This window comes from Tamandua tetradactyla, chromosome 3 (assembly GCF_023851605.1).
Source record: "Tamandua tetradactyla isolate mTamTet1 chromosome 3, mTamTet1.pri, whole genome shotgun sequence".
Lineage (NCBI taxonomy): Eukaryota > Metazoa > Chordata > Mammalia > Pilosa > Myrmecophagidae > Tamandua > Tamandua tetradactyla.
The window spans coordinates 42801069-42816804 of NC_135329.1; the positions used below are offsets into that span (position 1 = coordinate 42801069).

Below are 15736 nucleotides of genomic sequence, written 5' to 3' on the forward strand. Positions count from 1 at the left end.
TAACACATCATGCTCAATGAAAATACAACTTTCCGGGACCTCCTCTTATTTGTGAAAGAGCTTTCTGAATTAAGGATCAGCTCATGGAGAGCGTCCAGATTATCTGTGCCTGGTTGGGCTGAGATTTCCAAGGGCATCATGGCTTTTGACGTAAACCAGGAAGAGATATTGTAACCCCAGTTAACAAATATAATTAATAACTAGGACATGGCTCCTTATTAGCCTTGTGAAGTTTTGTAATGTAGCCAAAAGCAAATTCATGTAACTATTGTAATTCACTGAACTTAACTGGGAGGCCTTGATGCTTGTTTTATAAAGCAACTGAATAGCTCATAGTAATCTTGTGACCCTGTACTTATCCTCATCTTGGTTTGTAACACAGAAGTCTTGTGATTCAGTGAACAGCCCCTAATGCTTATTAATGAAGAAATCTGAGTCAACCAACACCAGTTCTCTACCTTATCATGCTAGATAAAGCCAGTTCCAACCAAAATCAGTCCTCCTAACATGTGCAGTAGCATAAACCTTCACCCAGTAGTAACCACTACCTCACTGTAATACTAAAATCATGCCCATCATCATGGGAAGACCACCATTTTCTTACATGTGTCCTATGATTAAATATTGATCAAGCTGCACGTGTTCAACTAGGATGCCACCTCTTGCCTTGTCATCACTGTACTTATCAAAAGCTTGCCTTTGCCAAAATGCTGTAAAACACTCAGAAGCTCTCCAGTTTAGGGAGACAGATTAGAGGTTCACAAACCTCCTGTTCTCCTTACATTGTGCTGGGTATTAAAGCTCTTTCTCTCTTTGAAAACCTGGACTCACAGGATTGGTCCTTGTGCACACTGGGCAGCACAGGCACAGTTTGTCCATTAACAATATACCGTGAGTTCTTCTGAGGCACCCCAGGAATCAGCTGCTGTACTTAGAAGTTTTGAGATACAGGCTAGGAGGTATCAGGTGCAAAAGCAACCACAGAGCTCTCTGACGCAAGAGTGCTAGACCCCAAGGAGGATGTCAGCATCACAGGTGATGTGGGTGATTAATGGTTGACACCTGCCTCACCTAATAAGGCTAGAGGGCACCTGTATCTTTAAGCATGCAAAGCGTACTTCTAGGGTGACCCTCCATACTAATTTGTCCCAGCCTGAGTTGTCTCTCTTTCTCACTCTCTCTCTTTTTTCTTTTTGCTGCACCCTTTGGATCATGAACTTTCTGCAGGATCATCCCCCCTACTGGCTGCACCTCCCATCCATTCACTGAATTGTTTTTGAGGAGGCAGGATTTTTAGTGCTAAAACCAGGATAGTCTTGGGCAAATCAGAACAGTTGATCACCCTATTGGTGACATAATTTCCAACAACAGGAATTTAACCAAATAAAGAGTGCTTAACAAGTTAGGTTTCATACTCCGTGCTACTAAGTACTGTACTTGTGTTTTTGTTTATCAGGGTACTTTCATTCCCACGAGAAATTGACTGGGGCTCCATTTCCTGTGTCCAACATAGTAAAGTAGCAAATATACACACAAAAGGAGGCGTTGAGAGTCCTTGAAATTCTAAGTCCCTGCAAACCCTGTTTGTATACACTGTGTTGTCTCTGTGGAAGTGGGAGGGCACTGATACCACAATCTTAGTCAGAGACTAGTAGATGAAAGAGTAATGGGACCACTTGAACATCTCGAGGTCTGAAAGCTCTTTATTTCCTGGTTTGCAACCTTCACACATACTACCTGAGGCAATCACTAATCTCCTGGAGAACCACTGCCAGTTGCCTTTTATTGCTTAATTATTTTACCTGCCTCCCATTAATTACTTAGATTCAGTCTGGGCTTGTTCTTACTGGGTGATTTGCAACAGCCTGAGTATGGCTGTTCTGGTTAAAGATAAATTCTTTTCTAGTGTTAATAGAGCATGCAAAAAGCTGGGTCTACAGGAAGATTTCTTCTGGCTGGAAGTCCTTGGCAAAAGAGACCAGAAGTACAAAAGGGATGGGTTGAGAACATGTCAGCATCTCAAAATTCCATCTCCTGTTGGGTGGAGGAGAGATAGAGCTTATTCTCACTGATTTGTGCAATTTTACTTAAGGGTGTGGTAACAGGAGGCTTTTCACAGCTTCTCACAGGATGTAAATGAAGAGCCATCTTCCTACTTGGAATGATTTTTTAACTGCTCTTTCTTCACCTTTAGTCAAGAAAAAGGTTGGGAGAGGGTGGGGATAAGGAGGTGGAAAGTACAGCCATTCTGGTTGTCTTTTCTTCCATTCAGTTTAAACTCAAAATCTGAGTTGCTATTCATTCCCTGGCATTATCATCAGTCTTCCAAAGTTGTGTTTGGTCTCCTTGTCTGTGGGAGGCTGTCAGCCTGTATTTCAAGATGTAGTTCCGCATTGCCTGTTTCTGCTTACTAGGATCTGCTGGCAGTGGAGTGCCAGCTCCGAGCTGTGCCTTGTACTGGGGTTTGGAGATGTCTGGGGCATTACTTGTCCTGAAGGATCCTGAGTCTAAGTTAGAAGACTTAGAATAAAGAAAAAAAAGAACTAAGTAAACACAGTAAACCTGTTCCCTATTGGGTGGGAGAAAGGATGGATGTGAGATATGGGGGAAAATGGAATAATTAATTATATGAATAAATAAAACAAGTGAGGTATTGAAGAAAATAAAGTTCCATGAACTAAGAATTATGACTAATTCGACCACTTTATCTGAGGTTGAAAAAAAAAAAAAAAGGAAAAAAATCTAATTAATTCAGCGAAGGAAACCAAGGAACAGAGACAGCATTAACAAAGTACTGTCTTCTCTATGAAGTCAAGAAAAGCTTCTTGGGGGAGGTAATATAAAATGAATAGGATTTTTGGAAGGATGAATAGGATTTTGCCTGGAAGGGTGGTATTAAGATTGTCAGAGTGAGCAAATAAAAATACAGATGCCATGTTAAAACTGAATTTCAGATAAACAATGAATATTTGAAATATTTGAGGCATACTTGCACTAAAAGCATTATTTTTATTTGAAATTCAAATTTTACTGGGCATCCTCCTTTTTATCCTCCTTTTTATCTTGAAACCTACGTGTTATGATTATGTGCCATTCCAGCAGAAGGAAAGTCATATTTGAAATGGAGGCAGCTTATCATGTGCATGGAGTGATGTGACAATTGATACAGGTGGCCCATGAGTTGGAAGGCAGGAAATCTCCAGCCATGACCCATGTGGAGAGAAAACTAATAGCGATGAGATGAGGGTTTCATATGTTATAATAAGGAGCTTTAGCCAATAAAAGTTGGGAAGCTCGTGAAGAGTTTTAGACAGAAGAGAGACTTGATATAGTGTGGAATTTGGGGAGCATCATTTTGATAGCAGAGTGGAAAGTAGATTGGGAGGGAGGGGCCTAAAGAGGGGGCGGGGCAGGGTGCCTACTTCCCTGCCCCAAATTTGCTCCATTAATTTATGTGCTCCAGCAGTATTTGGAAAAACCCCACATTCCCACGCCAACCCCCCTGTCTTTTATAAATTTCTTTTTAATTTCAAAGTAAGAGTCTTTGAACTGAAACCTAGAATAGGTAGCAGCTGAACTGCCTTCTCTGACTATGGTTTATTCTGATTAGTCACCCAGTAAGGGTGACTTGTTCCAATTTACTAGGATTTAACTGGCTTTAGCTCTGTAGGTCCAGTTCTCACAAACTCCCTTCAGTTATAGGCAAACCGGGACTGTAGATCACTCTAGATCTTCAAGAATCATTAAGCCCCAGTGTAACTGTTCTTTAGCCAATGGGGAATGCCTACAAAATCCTAGGACTTAGTAGTGAGTTAAGAAGCTTTAGAAATCTGTGACATACTGTGCTATAGTGTTGGGCGATATGTAATTTGGCCTTTAGGGTCTCCCAGGTTAGCCTTTGAGGCCACAAGTTTTCTAAGAAGTGCTTGGATGGTTATTGTATAAACTATGACTTTGTCTGCTTCAGACAACTGCTGTGAATAATCTTTCTGATCATGTCATGAACTTTTCCTTTGTAATTCTGGGCCTTTCACAATTCCACGCATGTTAAAGGCACAGTTCCAGTTGCAATACGTTTGCTTTTCCTGAGATTCTGTTCCTTCCCACTCGTGTCCTCCCAAATTTAATAATGGATTTTCCACTATTAAAAAAAAATTCTCTTGGTATGATGAAATGGAAAAATTAAGTATTGCCGGTCAGAAGAAGTAACTTCAGCTCCTACTCTGCCACCTTAGGCAGGCTCTCTACTTTGGGGCAATTAACTGCTCTTTTTTTTGTATTCTCATCAGTAAAAAGATACAAGCTGCTTCACCAAATTGCTATGAAGATCAAGTTAGTTCATGTCAGTAAGAGGTAAAGCACTATTCACATTCAGATGCATGGTAGGTTGTGGTAAATGTACCTTAAGATGATGTGTTTTGTCCCGTTATTAGTATATACTTGGAAGAACTGAACACAGGGACACAATAGACATTTGCACATCAATGTTTATGGTGGTGTTATTCACAATTGCCAATGGATGGTAGCAGCTGAAGAGGCCATTGACTGAAGAGTAGAAGTATGATCTGTGGGGTATGTGCATGATGGAATACTGTGCAGCTGCAGTAAGGAGTGAAGCCTTGATGCATATAATGATGTGAATGAAACTTAAGGACATGTTGAGTGAAACAAAAAAAAACAAATGCAGTATGGTCTCGCTAATATGAACTAACTATAACAGAGCACTAAATTCAAGAGCATAGACTGTCAGGAGATAAGAAGAGGGCAGAGATGGGGTGATCAATGCTTAAGGAGTACAGAATATTTAATATGGTTGATTGAAAATGCTCAGAAATGGATAGCGTGATACTGTGTGATGATAATACAATACTGCAAGTATAATTAACAAAGCTGAGTTTGTGAATGGTTTAAAGAGGAAAGCTAGGGCCATGTTTGTCACCAGAAGGAAAGCTAGAGGATAAAAACTGAGGCTATAACTTAGTGAAACCCAGAGTTCACAACGATAGTGGTGAATTGTACAAATATAGGAAAGTTCTTATAGAACTAGAAGAAATGTAAGTCAGTATTATAGGGTGTTAATAATAGGGTGGTAGGTGGGAAAAATACAATTAATGCAAACTAATGTCCATAGTTAACAGTATTATTGTAATAGTCTTTCAATAATTGTAACAAAGGCACTATGTCAAGGCTAAATGTCAATAATAGGAGGCATAAGGGGCATGGGATTTTATTTCAGGAAAAATGAGAATGTTTTATATTGACAGTAGTGGTGAATGCCTAACTATGTGATTATAATAAGAGTCATTGATAGTATCTTTAGGATAGATTGTGTTGTGTGTGAATAAAATTTTTTTTTTAAAGAATCGGGGAGAAAAGGATGTGGGATGTTTTGGGTTTTCTTTTTAATTTTTATTTCTATTTATGGAGCAATGAAAGTATTCTAAAATTGATCATGATGATGATGAATGTACAGCTATGTGATTATACTGTGAGCCATTGGTTGCATACTTTGGATGGATTGTATGGTATGTGAATATATCTCAATAAAATTGTATTGAAAAAGATTATGTGGATTAGAGCACTTAAAACTATGAAAAAAACTTAGAGGTATAACCTTCTTCTCTCTTCTCTTTAATATCAGTGGACTGCTTCAACTTTGATTTTATATACAAACTCTGGTTACACTTCTAAACTTCATAATATCTTGACTCTTGCCTGGATGCCAAGACCTTGTTATATTTCTTCCAGGTGCCAATTTCTTTTTTGGTTTCAGACTTCTGCTCTAATATTACACTGCAATGTGTTAATTTAGCTTCCTAGTGATCCTACTTATGTGACAAAGAGTAATTTCTTCCTAAGTTGTTCCATAGTTAAGATCTCTTCTAATCTTCTTTTGAAAATGAAAATATGCAAATCTCCATATGTGACAATTGCAATGCAGTAGGTCAGTAGCTGTACAGTAGGTATGTCTGAAGTGTAGAGAAGACAGGAGAAGGAACCTTGGCCAGAGGTTTGGGGCAGGGTAGCATCACAGAGGAGGAGGCATTTCAGAAGAGACCTAAAAGATGAGTAAAGTTTTCTATTTGACAAGAAGTGAGGAAGTGAGTTTCAAGCAAAGGATCTGTGTAAAGATATGGAAGTATGAGGGATTCTGAAGTGTTTAGGGAACTATAGCAATTAAGCAAACTGGACATTAAGTGCAAGGCAGTTAGGAAATGACAGGATTTGAGTTGCAGACAGATATTAAGAGGAGCCCAGTGTGCCATCAAAGGATTTTAGGTACCATCCTGTAGGTAATGGTGAAGCACTGAACAACTGTGAGCAAGAGACTGACATGATCTGAGTTAGAAAACTCCCTCTGACAAGTGTCAAATAAAGATCTTTAGGAGTCTCAAAACCTGAAGAGATAACAAGAATTCCATCCCTGTGCTGGTATGCAATAATAATTAAAAGGAACCAACCAACCAACCAACAAAAACAAAAGCAAGTCCACAGAAATCAGCAACAGTTTCTTTGTCTCTAATGACAACATTGATGCATTCTTGGAAATAACAAATGCTTTCAAAACCAGTGTTTGGTGCCCCCTATGATTTGCTGCTTCCATAAGCCTATGCTAGGTGGCCTACTGAGTAATACAGCACCTGACAGAAGTGTGGAGTGTGGGAGCAGCCTTTCATTTTGCTTTCTCTCCATCTGTCTGGGCATCTAGATAGCAGAAAACATATTGGTAGAAAGCATCATTCCAGCATGTGGTTTCTTCTTGTTCCTCTGCTCCCACTAAATCTTACATGAAGGTCTAAGTGATGAGCATTCAATAACTACAGTTGCTAAGAAGCAGAAAGAGAAAGTAATAGGGGTCCATTGGAATGGTGGTAATCCTGAAGTTTCTTTCATGATTCAGTCCTTGTTCTTGGGCTTTGAATAACTGATTTGTTGTTGGAAGTGTCAGGCAGCAGCATTACATACAAGGCTAGGTAGGCTTGGTCCCAATCTACCTTTCCAGCAAAACCTTCTGCTGCTTCCCACCTCGTACTCTCCATTCTAAAGTCAGAATTACTCATTGCCTTTCTGTAGACACCATTCTGTTTAATGTCTTTACATATGCTGACCCCTCTGCTTCAAACCCCTATTTGGATAATTCTCATTCTCATAATTGGGTGAGTCACATCTTCATGGAAGTAATTCAACCAAAAAGTCATACCCACAACTGAGTTGTTCAATCTCCATGAAAACAATCTAATCAATTATTTATGGTAGAAACCTATTGTTTAGGGTGGAAACCTGCCAATCTTCAGTCTTCTGACTGTGTTTAAAACCTGATTGGAATTCTTTGAGCTTCTTAGATTAATGTTTTTCGTCAAATTTTGGAATTTTTCAATCACTCCTCAAATACTTTCTCCTGCCTCTTTTTCCATTTCTCTTTTCTGGGACTCCATTAATGTGTGTCTGTTTGTGATGGTTTAAAACTGTATATACTCCAGAAAAGATCATGTTCTTAATTCATTTCTGTGGGTGTAGACCCATCATAAGTAGGATCTTTTGGTGAGTAAGATTTTTATTTAAGTTGAGATGTGATTCACCTCATTCAGGGTGGGCCTTAATTCTTTTACTGGAGTCCTTTCTAAGAGGATAAAAGACAGAGAGAAGACACAGAAAAAAGCCCCAGAGAAGGTAAGAGATGAAATTCAGAGAAGCATACAGAGAAGCCAAAAGGTAGAAAAAAACAGAGAAGCTGAGAGATAAGTGCACACACAGAAGCTCAGGAAGGAAGCCACTGAAGCCAGAAGCTAAAAGCAATGAAATTCAGGACAGAAAGGAGAGGCCAGCAGACGTTGACACTTGCCTGGCCATGTGACCAAGGAGTTGAGGATCACCAGTAATCCTTCTTTGGGAAGAGCACAATGTCCTGTGGATGCCTTGATTTGGACATTTTCCTGCTCTCAGAACTGTAAATCTATAAGCTCATAAATCCCCATTGTAAAAACAAACCCGTTTCTTGTATACTGTAGTTTGTGAGCTTTAGCAAAGTAAAACAATGTTGATAATACTTAATGGTTCCCTACATGTCTCTTGGGCTTTGCTTATTTTATTCATGTGTCAACTTGGTCAGGTTGTGATGTCCAGGTGTCTGGTCAAGCAAGCACTGTCCTGATTGTTACAGTGAATATCTCATGGACTTAAATCATCAATAATTTGATTGTATCTATGGTTGATTGCAAGTACAATTTATCGAGAAGATTGCCTTTAACAATGAGTGAAGTCTCATCCAATCAGTTGGAAGGCTTTAAAAGAAGTGATGATTTCAGCAGTCAGAGGGAGAATCTCCATATATACTTCATCCAGCCACCTTCTCCTGGGGAATTTATTGAAAACCTTCATCACAGTTCAGCTTGCATCCTGCTCTATGGAATTTGAACTTACCATCCCAGTCATGTGAGACAATTCTTATAAAAATCTCACAGTATCTACATATATCTCCTGTCAGTTGTTTCCCAAAAGAATCCTGAATAATACAGGCCATAATGAAAGATTATGCATTTATAAATGTTTTTTTTTAAAAATTATGGCTGTCTTATGTGTGAATGCAGCAGATCATAGCCTAGTTCACTGAACGGGGCTGAAATAGTCCAAAAGATAGAGTTTGGCAACCCAACTTGTTCATTAGGATGGAGCAGGTAGACAGCTGGAAAGGGATCTGGTAGCTAGCTCCAGGAGCAGCCCAAAGGGGATCAATCTAAACAAACAGCAATGTCTGACTGAGTGCTATAAATGAAGCATTCTATCATATAGCACAATACTTTTATTAAACATAAAATAATAGTTTATGTAATATAGGAATATTTATAGACATTAAAATATAGTAATATAAGAATATTTACATGCATTAAAATATAAAAACATGCATGAAAATAAGTATCTGTTTTTTGAAAATTCTTTCTAAATTGGACTATTCTGCAGCCATGCCTCATTCCATCCCTTTATTCAGTGTCTCACTTCCCCTCTGCCCTCAAAACACACACACACACACACATACACACACACACACACACACACACACACAGCTCTGCACTTGGTTTCAGTCCTATCCTGACAGTCAGACCTGCATCATTTCCTGTTCAGAAGACATTGTGTTCAACCTCGGGCACCACTTCACCCTTCACCCTCACTGTGCTAAGTTATTTATTGCTCTCTGGATGTGCTAGTGGAGCCAGTCTTATCAGACTTTAGAAGCTTGTCTCTCTTTGCCTCAAAAGCAATTTTCCTCTTCTCTAAAAGCTAGTTCCCATGCATCCTTTTAGCATTAGAAATAGTAGGCCATTATGGTTAGGCATCCAAATGTGGAGTAAGAGGGTCTGGATTCTAGACATAGCTTTCTTATTTCCTAGTTGTGTGACCATGGCCAAGTTAGTTAATCTCACTAAGTCTCCATTTATTCATCTACTAAATAGTGATTGTAGTAACTATAGCTAATTATAGAGCTGTCATGAGGAACACATGGAATAATGCAGGCAACACACTATAAATGACCGGAGAACACTAGTGTCTCCAAATTTGGTAGCTTAATAAGACAGCTATTACAGCCTTGTTTCCCAGTATGTGTCCTTTTTGCCACTAATTGGACAAGCTACTTGATATATTATTGCCTTTAGAGTCTGTGCCTTAGGCTTTTCTTCCACAAACGATCCTCAGAACCCCAGAGAATCAAATGTTAACGTGCAAATCAGAGTAGGCACTCACAATGGAATGAAAGGAATAAAGGGAAACTTCATATGCAAAAGTTCCCGGATTAGGCACCCATTGTACTACTCAAAAGACATCAAGATGGAAGCCCATCCAACTAAGTTTAATCAGTTACAGAGTCTTAATGAAATACACAGATAGCCTGTTTTGGGCAGGCCACAGTGGCTCAGCAGGCAAGAATGCTCACCTGCCATGCCAGAGGGCACGGGTTCAGTTCCCGGTGCCTGCCCATGTAAAAAAAATTAAAAAAAAAAAAAGATAGCCTGTTTCTTGGTAGTCTTTATGAAGTTAGAACACATCCAGGCAATTTGCAAGACAGGGCTTGGGTTTCATTCATCCTCACTCCAAACATGTTTGATTCTCTGTGAATATCTCTCATCAGCAAATTTGAGAGTCTTATACTCTGAGGCTGTGAACTGTTTTATAAATACACATATTGAAGATTGAAGTAGTTTTAGTGATCCACTCCTGATTTCCCCACTGATTTCAGTAAGCCACTAAAATTTTTAGACCTTCTTATCTCTGCAAACTGAAATATCTAAGTTTGTGATCTGAGGAGTAATAAGTGTAGTAAAATCTATGTCAATGAGGGTTTACCTCTATTGTTTGATTATCAATTCAGGGAAATGAATTGCACCATCCATATGTCTAAAAAGAAATTGTTCTCATCTGTGTAAAAGTTCCCAACAGAACAAAAAGGAGAATAAACTATAATACAAAGTAATATGGTAGATGTACATTGTACTAGTTGCAAAGGGGAGAAATAACCTACAAAATATTTTGAGTTCTTTTGCTTTTCAGAAAAATAATAGACAGAAATCCAGGGTATATACAGTGGTGATTAATCATTTCTCAAATGCTTACTGATGCAGGTCTTGTTTTGAGTTTTCCTAGGCATTAAATGGAGATCTTAGCTTTGAGAAATACCGTTGCTGAGCTCTTAAATTGTATTAGCTCATCCTTCTAAGTGAGGTTTGAATCCTTGTCACAGAGCACTTGCCTAGAACAGTAGATGCCTTCACTAGAGAAATTCAAGAAGCACTGCCGTGTCAGGTCTTTGGGGATATACACACCACAGAGATTACTCTGACACCCAAGAGGTTTAGACCCCAGTGAGTGGGAAAATGTGATTTGAAGGGTGATACAAAGTTCTAACCTAAAATTAGAACTTAAAAGCTTCCAAAGGACTCACTTGGCATTTCTTGAGGAGTAATCATTCTATAAGATCCCATGGAGATTTAACTGTTGTGCCATTATTTTTTCTTTGTCTGAAAGGAGAGAAGAGGAAAACTATCTGCTAACAGATATAACAGAAGGACTTCTGCATTCCTGGGGAGAACAAATTCAGTAATGTTGCTGAGCAGGCAGTTTTTACTTGTTTGTTTATTTGTTTTTAATAGAACCAGCAATAACTGTCATGGGAGGGATTTTCTTCATCATTTTATATACTTTTGTCTTTAAGTTCTACTGCTAATACAAGAATCAAGACAGAGCTATTGAGCTTCAAATAAGCACTTAGTGGTGGTGGTGATGGTGTGATATCATGAAGGACAATGGATATGATAGAGAGGGACTTGGAACAATTTGAAGAGAAAACAGTATAAAATGACTTCACTGACATTGCTCAAGAAAAGCTGAGTGAGTGACGGTGGGGTAGCACCTAAATGCAAGTTGATTGGTTTATTTATTAATCAGTTTTCTCTACTGATATAATTATTAACCAATAATGCTTATGTTTAATATTTGGTATCAACCAAAGTAGGCAAAGACACACCACACCCACTCCACGTATGACAAGATGAATTTATGGAATCTTGCATGAAATCACAAAATCAAAGAAGCCTTCACCCCACAAATGGATATGATGCATAATCTCAGTAGCAGAAACGACTTTAAAAAATTGTGCTTAAGGATAGGCTAAGCCTACTTAAAATTATGCTTAAGAGTCACCCCCAGAGGACCTCTTTTGTTGCTCAATGTGGCCCATCTCTCTAACCCAACTCAGCAGGTAAACCCACTGCGTCCATCCAATGTAGGACATGATTCCCATGGGTGTGTAAATCTCCCTGGCCACATAGGGCAGAAATCCTGGCAATAAGCTGGGACCTAGCATTAAGGAATTGAGAAAGCCTTCTTGATCAAAAGTGAGAAGAGAGAAATGAGACTAAATAAAGTTGCAGTGGGTGAGAAATTTCAAGCAGAGTTGAGAGGCTATCCTGGAGGTTATTCTTACACATTATATAGCTATTCCTTTTTAGCTTGTGGTATATTGGAGTGGCTGGAGGGAAGTGTCTGAAACTTTTGACCTGTGTTCTAGCAATTTTGATTCTTGAAGAAGATTGTATAAAGATATAACTTTTACAATGGAAAAAAAAGTCATCCTCTGAGAAACTGGTAGGGGCGTCTCTTGGTGTGAGAAAGATTCTTCAACCATTCACCAAGTTCTGCCTTAAGTGGTTCTCTTTTCTGATATAGATCAGGGATGCAAAATTGTCTAAAAAGCTAAATAGGTAAAATCTGTCTTATCTGGAATGGTAAGATTTACAGCCATTTTATTTATAATTTTTAAAATCGCTGAGCAGAAGAATGCTACAATGTTCATTCATTTGATCCAATCAAATAGTAGCACAAGGTTTTACTAAGGAAGTCATGATTCTTGGTTTTGATTATTTTTTGTATCACGTTACCAGTTGTGAAGCAAGTTGCTACATGGGGCGTCATGGGAACACAACTCAGGCACAACAGCTACATTCAGCAAATGACGGCTTCATTACGTACGTAGCACAAAATGTCCAAAGGAGCAGAACAGAAGAGATCCCATCCTGGTCAATTTCTTAGGGAGGCCAACTGATCAGGTCAGGGTGAGGAGTGGATGGCAGCTCCATCACTCCACTTTGTCTCAGAGAGGATAAGCACATATGGGCTGTTTAAGTCTTGAGTAGCCACTCCTGCCAATAGAGTTCCTGTCCTGAAAGGCATCTGGTGACGCTTATTCTTATTTTTCCAGTTTAAGGTCTGGCCAGGGCTTTTCATTAGAACTAACATCTCCCTGGGGCTTTGGAATGGAAACCACGGAAACAATAGAAAAGGAGGTGGGAATGGGGGTTCGGGGGAGGGGTTGCGTGGTTAAGGAGGGTTGGGAGATGGCCATTGAACTTATGTCTGTGACTTCTCCAGCCTCTGAGATGAGAAGATGCTGATTTGTGGTTTTGGTTGTGCTTGATTTAGCTAGACACCTCATTGCAATTACATGTTTGGGTTGGAAAATAATCGGTTGAGAGCATGGGTGTATGAAATGTAGTCCTTTGCCGAACAATATGGTTCTCTGAATCTTGGACTTGCAAATTTTCCCTTCTTTTAGTTTAAGAATGACATTGCCCAAGCTTTAAGAACTTTATGTTGTTACAAAATATGGCATATTTTAGATGTTTTATGGGAGTGCCACACCATGATAAATTCAACATATTTCTTGCACATCTTTTGGCCTGTTTTAGGTCTGGCTGTCTCTTTTAGGAACCCTTTCAAAAAAGTGCTTGGAACAATATTTTATGAGAACTCCATAAAATGAAGGTTATTGAATGAACCTAAAAAGCTATTAACTGTGTTCTTATAATACTTCCTTTGGAATCTTAGATTTATGATAAAATTAGAATAACTTGATTATTATATATTGTGGTTTAGATCTTCTGAATTTGCAGAATTATATTTTGGATGCTTCTAGGATAATCTTACAATATCTTGAAATAGAAATATGTATTTGAAATGCCAATCCAAAATTAAATGAAGAGTGCTTTTTAAATGTGTTTGCTTTCTCTGTAAGAATCGAGTTAAACAAAACAAATTAACACAAATTAACACAAACAAACAACCTTTACTCCACATTGGAGGAGATTGTCAATTTAAGAGCAAGTTGGCTTAAACAATCACTTTTAATAAATCCTGACATATTACAGGATGCTTTTTTGTACTGGTGGGTCACTGTATCTAAAATGAATTTATATGTCATGGTGATAACAATAGCACATGCATTGTTATTAAAGTAAATGAACATTAATACAATGATCTAAATTTCAACTACCACTTGGTGGCAGGAGGATTGAATAGGCACTTAGCAAAAGTGAGTGGCTGGGGGTCACCCTTGTTACAATAGAGGTTATTAAGGACATGAGGAGAAGATATCTTAGCCACAGGCAGTCTTTGATGTCTAAGTTCGTTCTAGTGTTCCAGTTTACATTGCCCATCGAACATTAGGCAGCAGTTCTTTTTTTTTTTTTATTTTTTTTTTATTCAGGAGTGTGTGCATCTGTGTGTGTGTGCCACACAGGAAATGAGAAACAGAATTTGAGTGAAAAAGATTGGGAATTCTAAACTTTGCTTCCCTCAGTCAGCATGCATTCTTTCCTTCTTCCCTAATTTAAACATGGAAATGATTTAGAGGACCCCCGTAGGCAGGATCACCCATTAAAGCAGTTAGCTTCTCCCCGAACTCACAAAAGGTAAGAGCAGAACCCCCTAAAAATGACACATGAAGCTTGGAGCTGTGAAATGACCCCTGAGTGCTTGCAGCTCTGTATCCTCTTCTCCACTTGAAGCTGCTTCTGAAATCATTCTCAACTTCAGCGCAGATCCTGCTTGGGTGTAACTGCTTGGATGGGTACTTCAACTCCATTGCATCTTTGGAACTTGAACTTCTGGCTTTGTTCCTGGATCTGGTCTCCTGCTCTTCTTTCTCTCCTACATAGGTAGCGAAGGGATAGCCCCTGTACCACCCACTTCGATTCTCTGTCAGTGATCTCTGATTCATCCTGGGTCATCAGAGCCTCAGGCCTTGGTTTCTTTAGAAGCGTCTTCAGTTAGCAGATGTGTCTGGCTGTGAGGCCTGATGGGATAAGAGTTCTTTATGCCTTTCACTTGGTGCTTTGGTTGTGAAACTCATTGGTTAATATATTTTTTATGTATATTTTATTTTTATTTGTGGTTAATATATTTTTATTTCCAAAGATGACTAAAAACGTCAGTGAGCTGCTGAGTGGGATTAAGTTCAGAGTACCCACAGAGAAAATGGGAAAAAGGAAGCCCTCTCTTAACTGCCATCCATTTAACAAACTTACCACATTAAAGGGGGCTCTCCATTCCCACTCTAAAGTGTACCGACAGATGCCCAAAGCATGATGAATCATTGTAGCTCCTGAACTGTTCCTTGTTAACCCACAAACTTCTGCTGCCACAGTGAGTTATTTGCTTACCAAGGGCTGATGGTTCTCATGCCTGTTGATGCCACTTGTACTTAGTATAATTATATAATGTAATTAAATATGATGTAAACTAATAAAACATGAAAGTGAAAATGGCGTTGCTGTTTCTGCAGAAACTAAAGTTTCATAAAGACTAGATGGAGGAAAGTTGCTAGAGAAATTGCTTTTGAATCAAGTGAGGGTGAATGATGGTTATCAGGTGGGAAGAAAAGGCAGGCTCCACACTCACATTACTGTATGGGTGTTTTTAATTTCTTGTTCAACGTCATGAAAACTGAAACAGAAAGTCATAACAGAGGCATTTTTTATGTGGCATATGCAAGAAGGAAAATCGAGAATGCCTACGTTCAGAGGAGAAGCCTTACATGAAAAGATCAGTAAACAAATGCATATTTTTTAATATACTCAAGCTAAAATACTGTTTAATGTATGTAGGAATCTTTTCCTATGATTCTGTATTTAAAAAATCATTTTAAGTGACTGGATAGCTTCTGTAAGAGAACATCTGCTGAATTGAAAACTGCACAGGGAGGAGAGAAAACCCTGATCCCCTCCATTTGAAGAAGTTGAGAAACAGTCTTTTGGAGGAAGTGAAGCTAAGAAAAGCAGCAATGATGGGGGAAGATACACCACCATGTAAGAAGAGACTTTGGGCTATCCTACCTTGAATTACAATTGGTCCAAGTTAAGTGGAACTTTCAATTCCACCCCCACCCCTTCCTCTGAGATCTCATTTTTCC

At 38.8% G+C, this 15736-nt stretch overlaps 1 long non-coding RNA gene across 1 annotated transcript in view; it reads left to right on the top strand.

The window, feature by feature from the left end:
• Positions 1–15736, top strand: part of LOC143677260 (uncharacterized) — a 52072-nt gene that overhangs the window by 23216 nt on the left and 13120 nt on the right. The window lies entirely within an intron of this gene.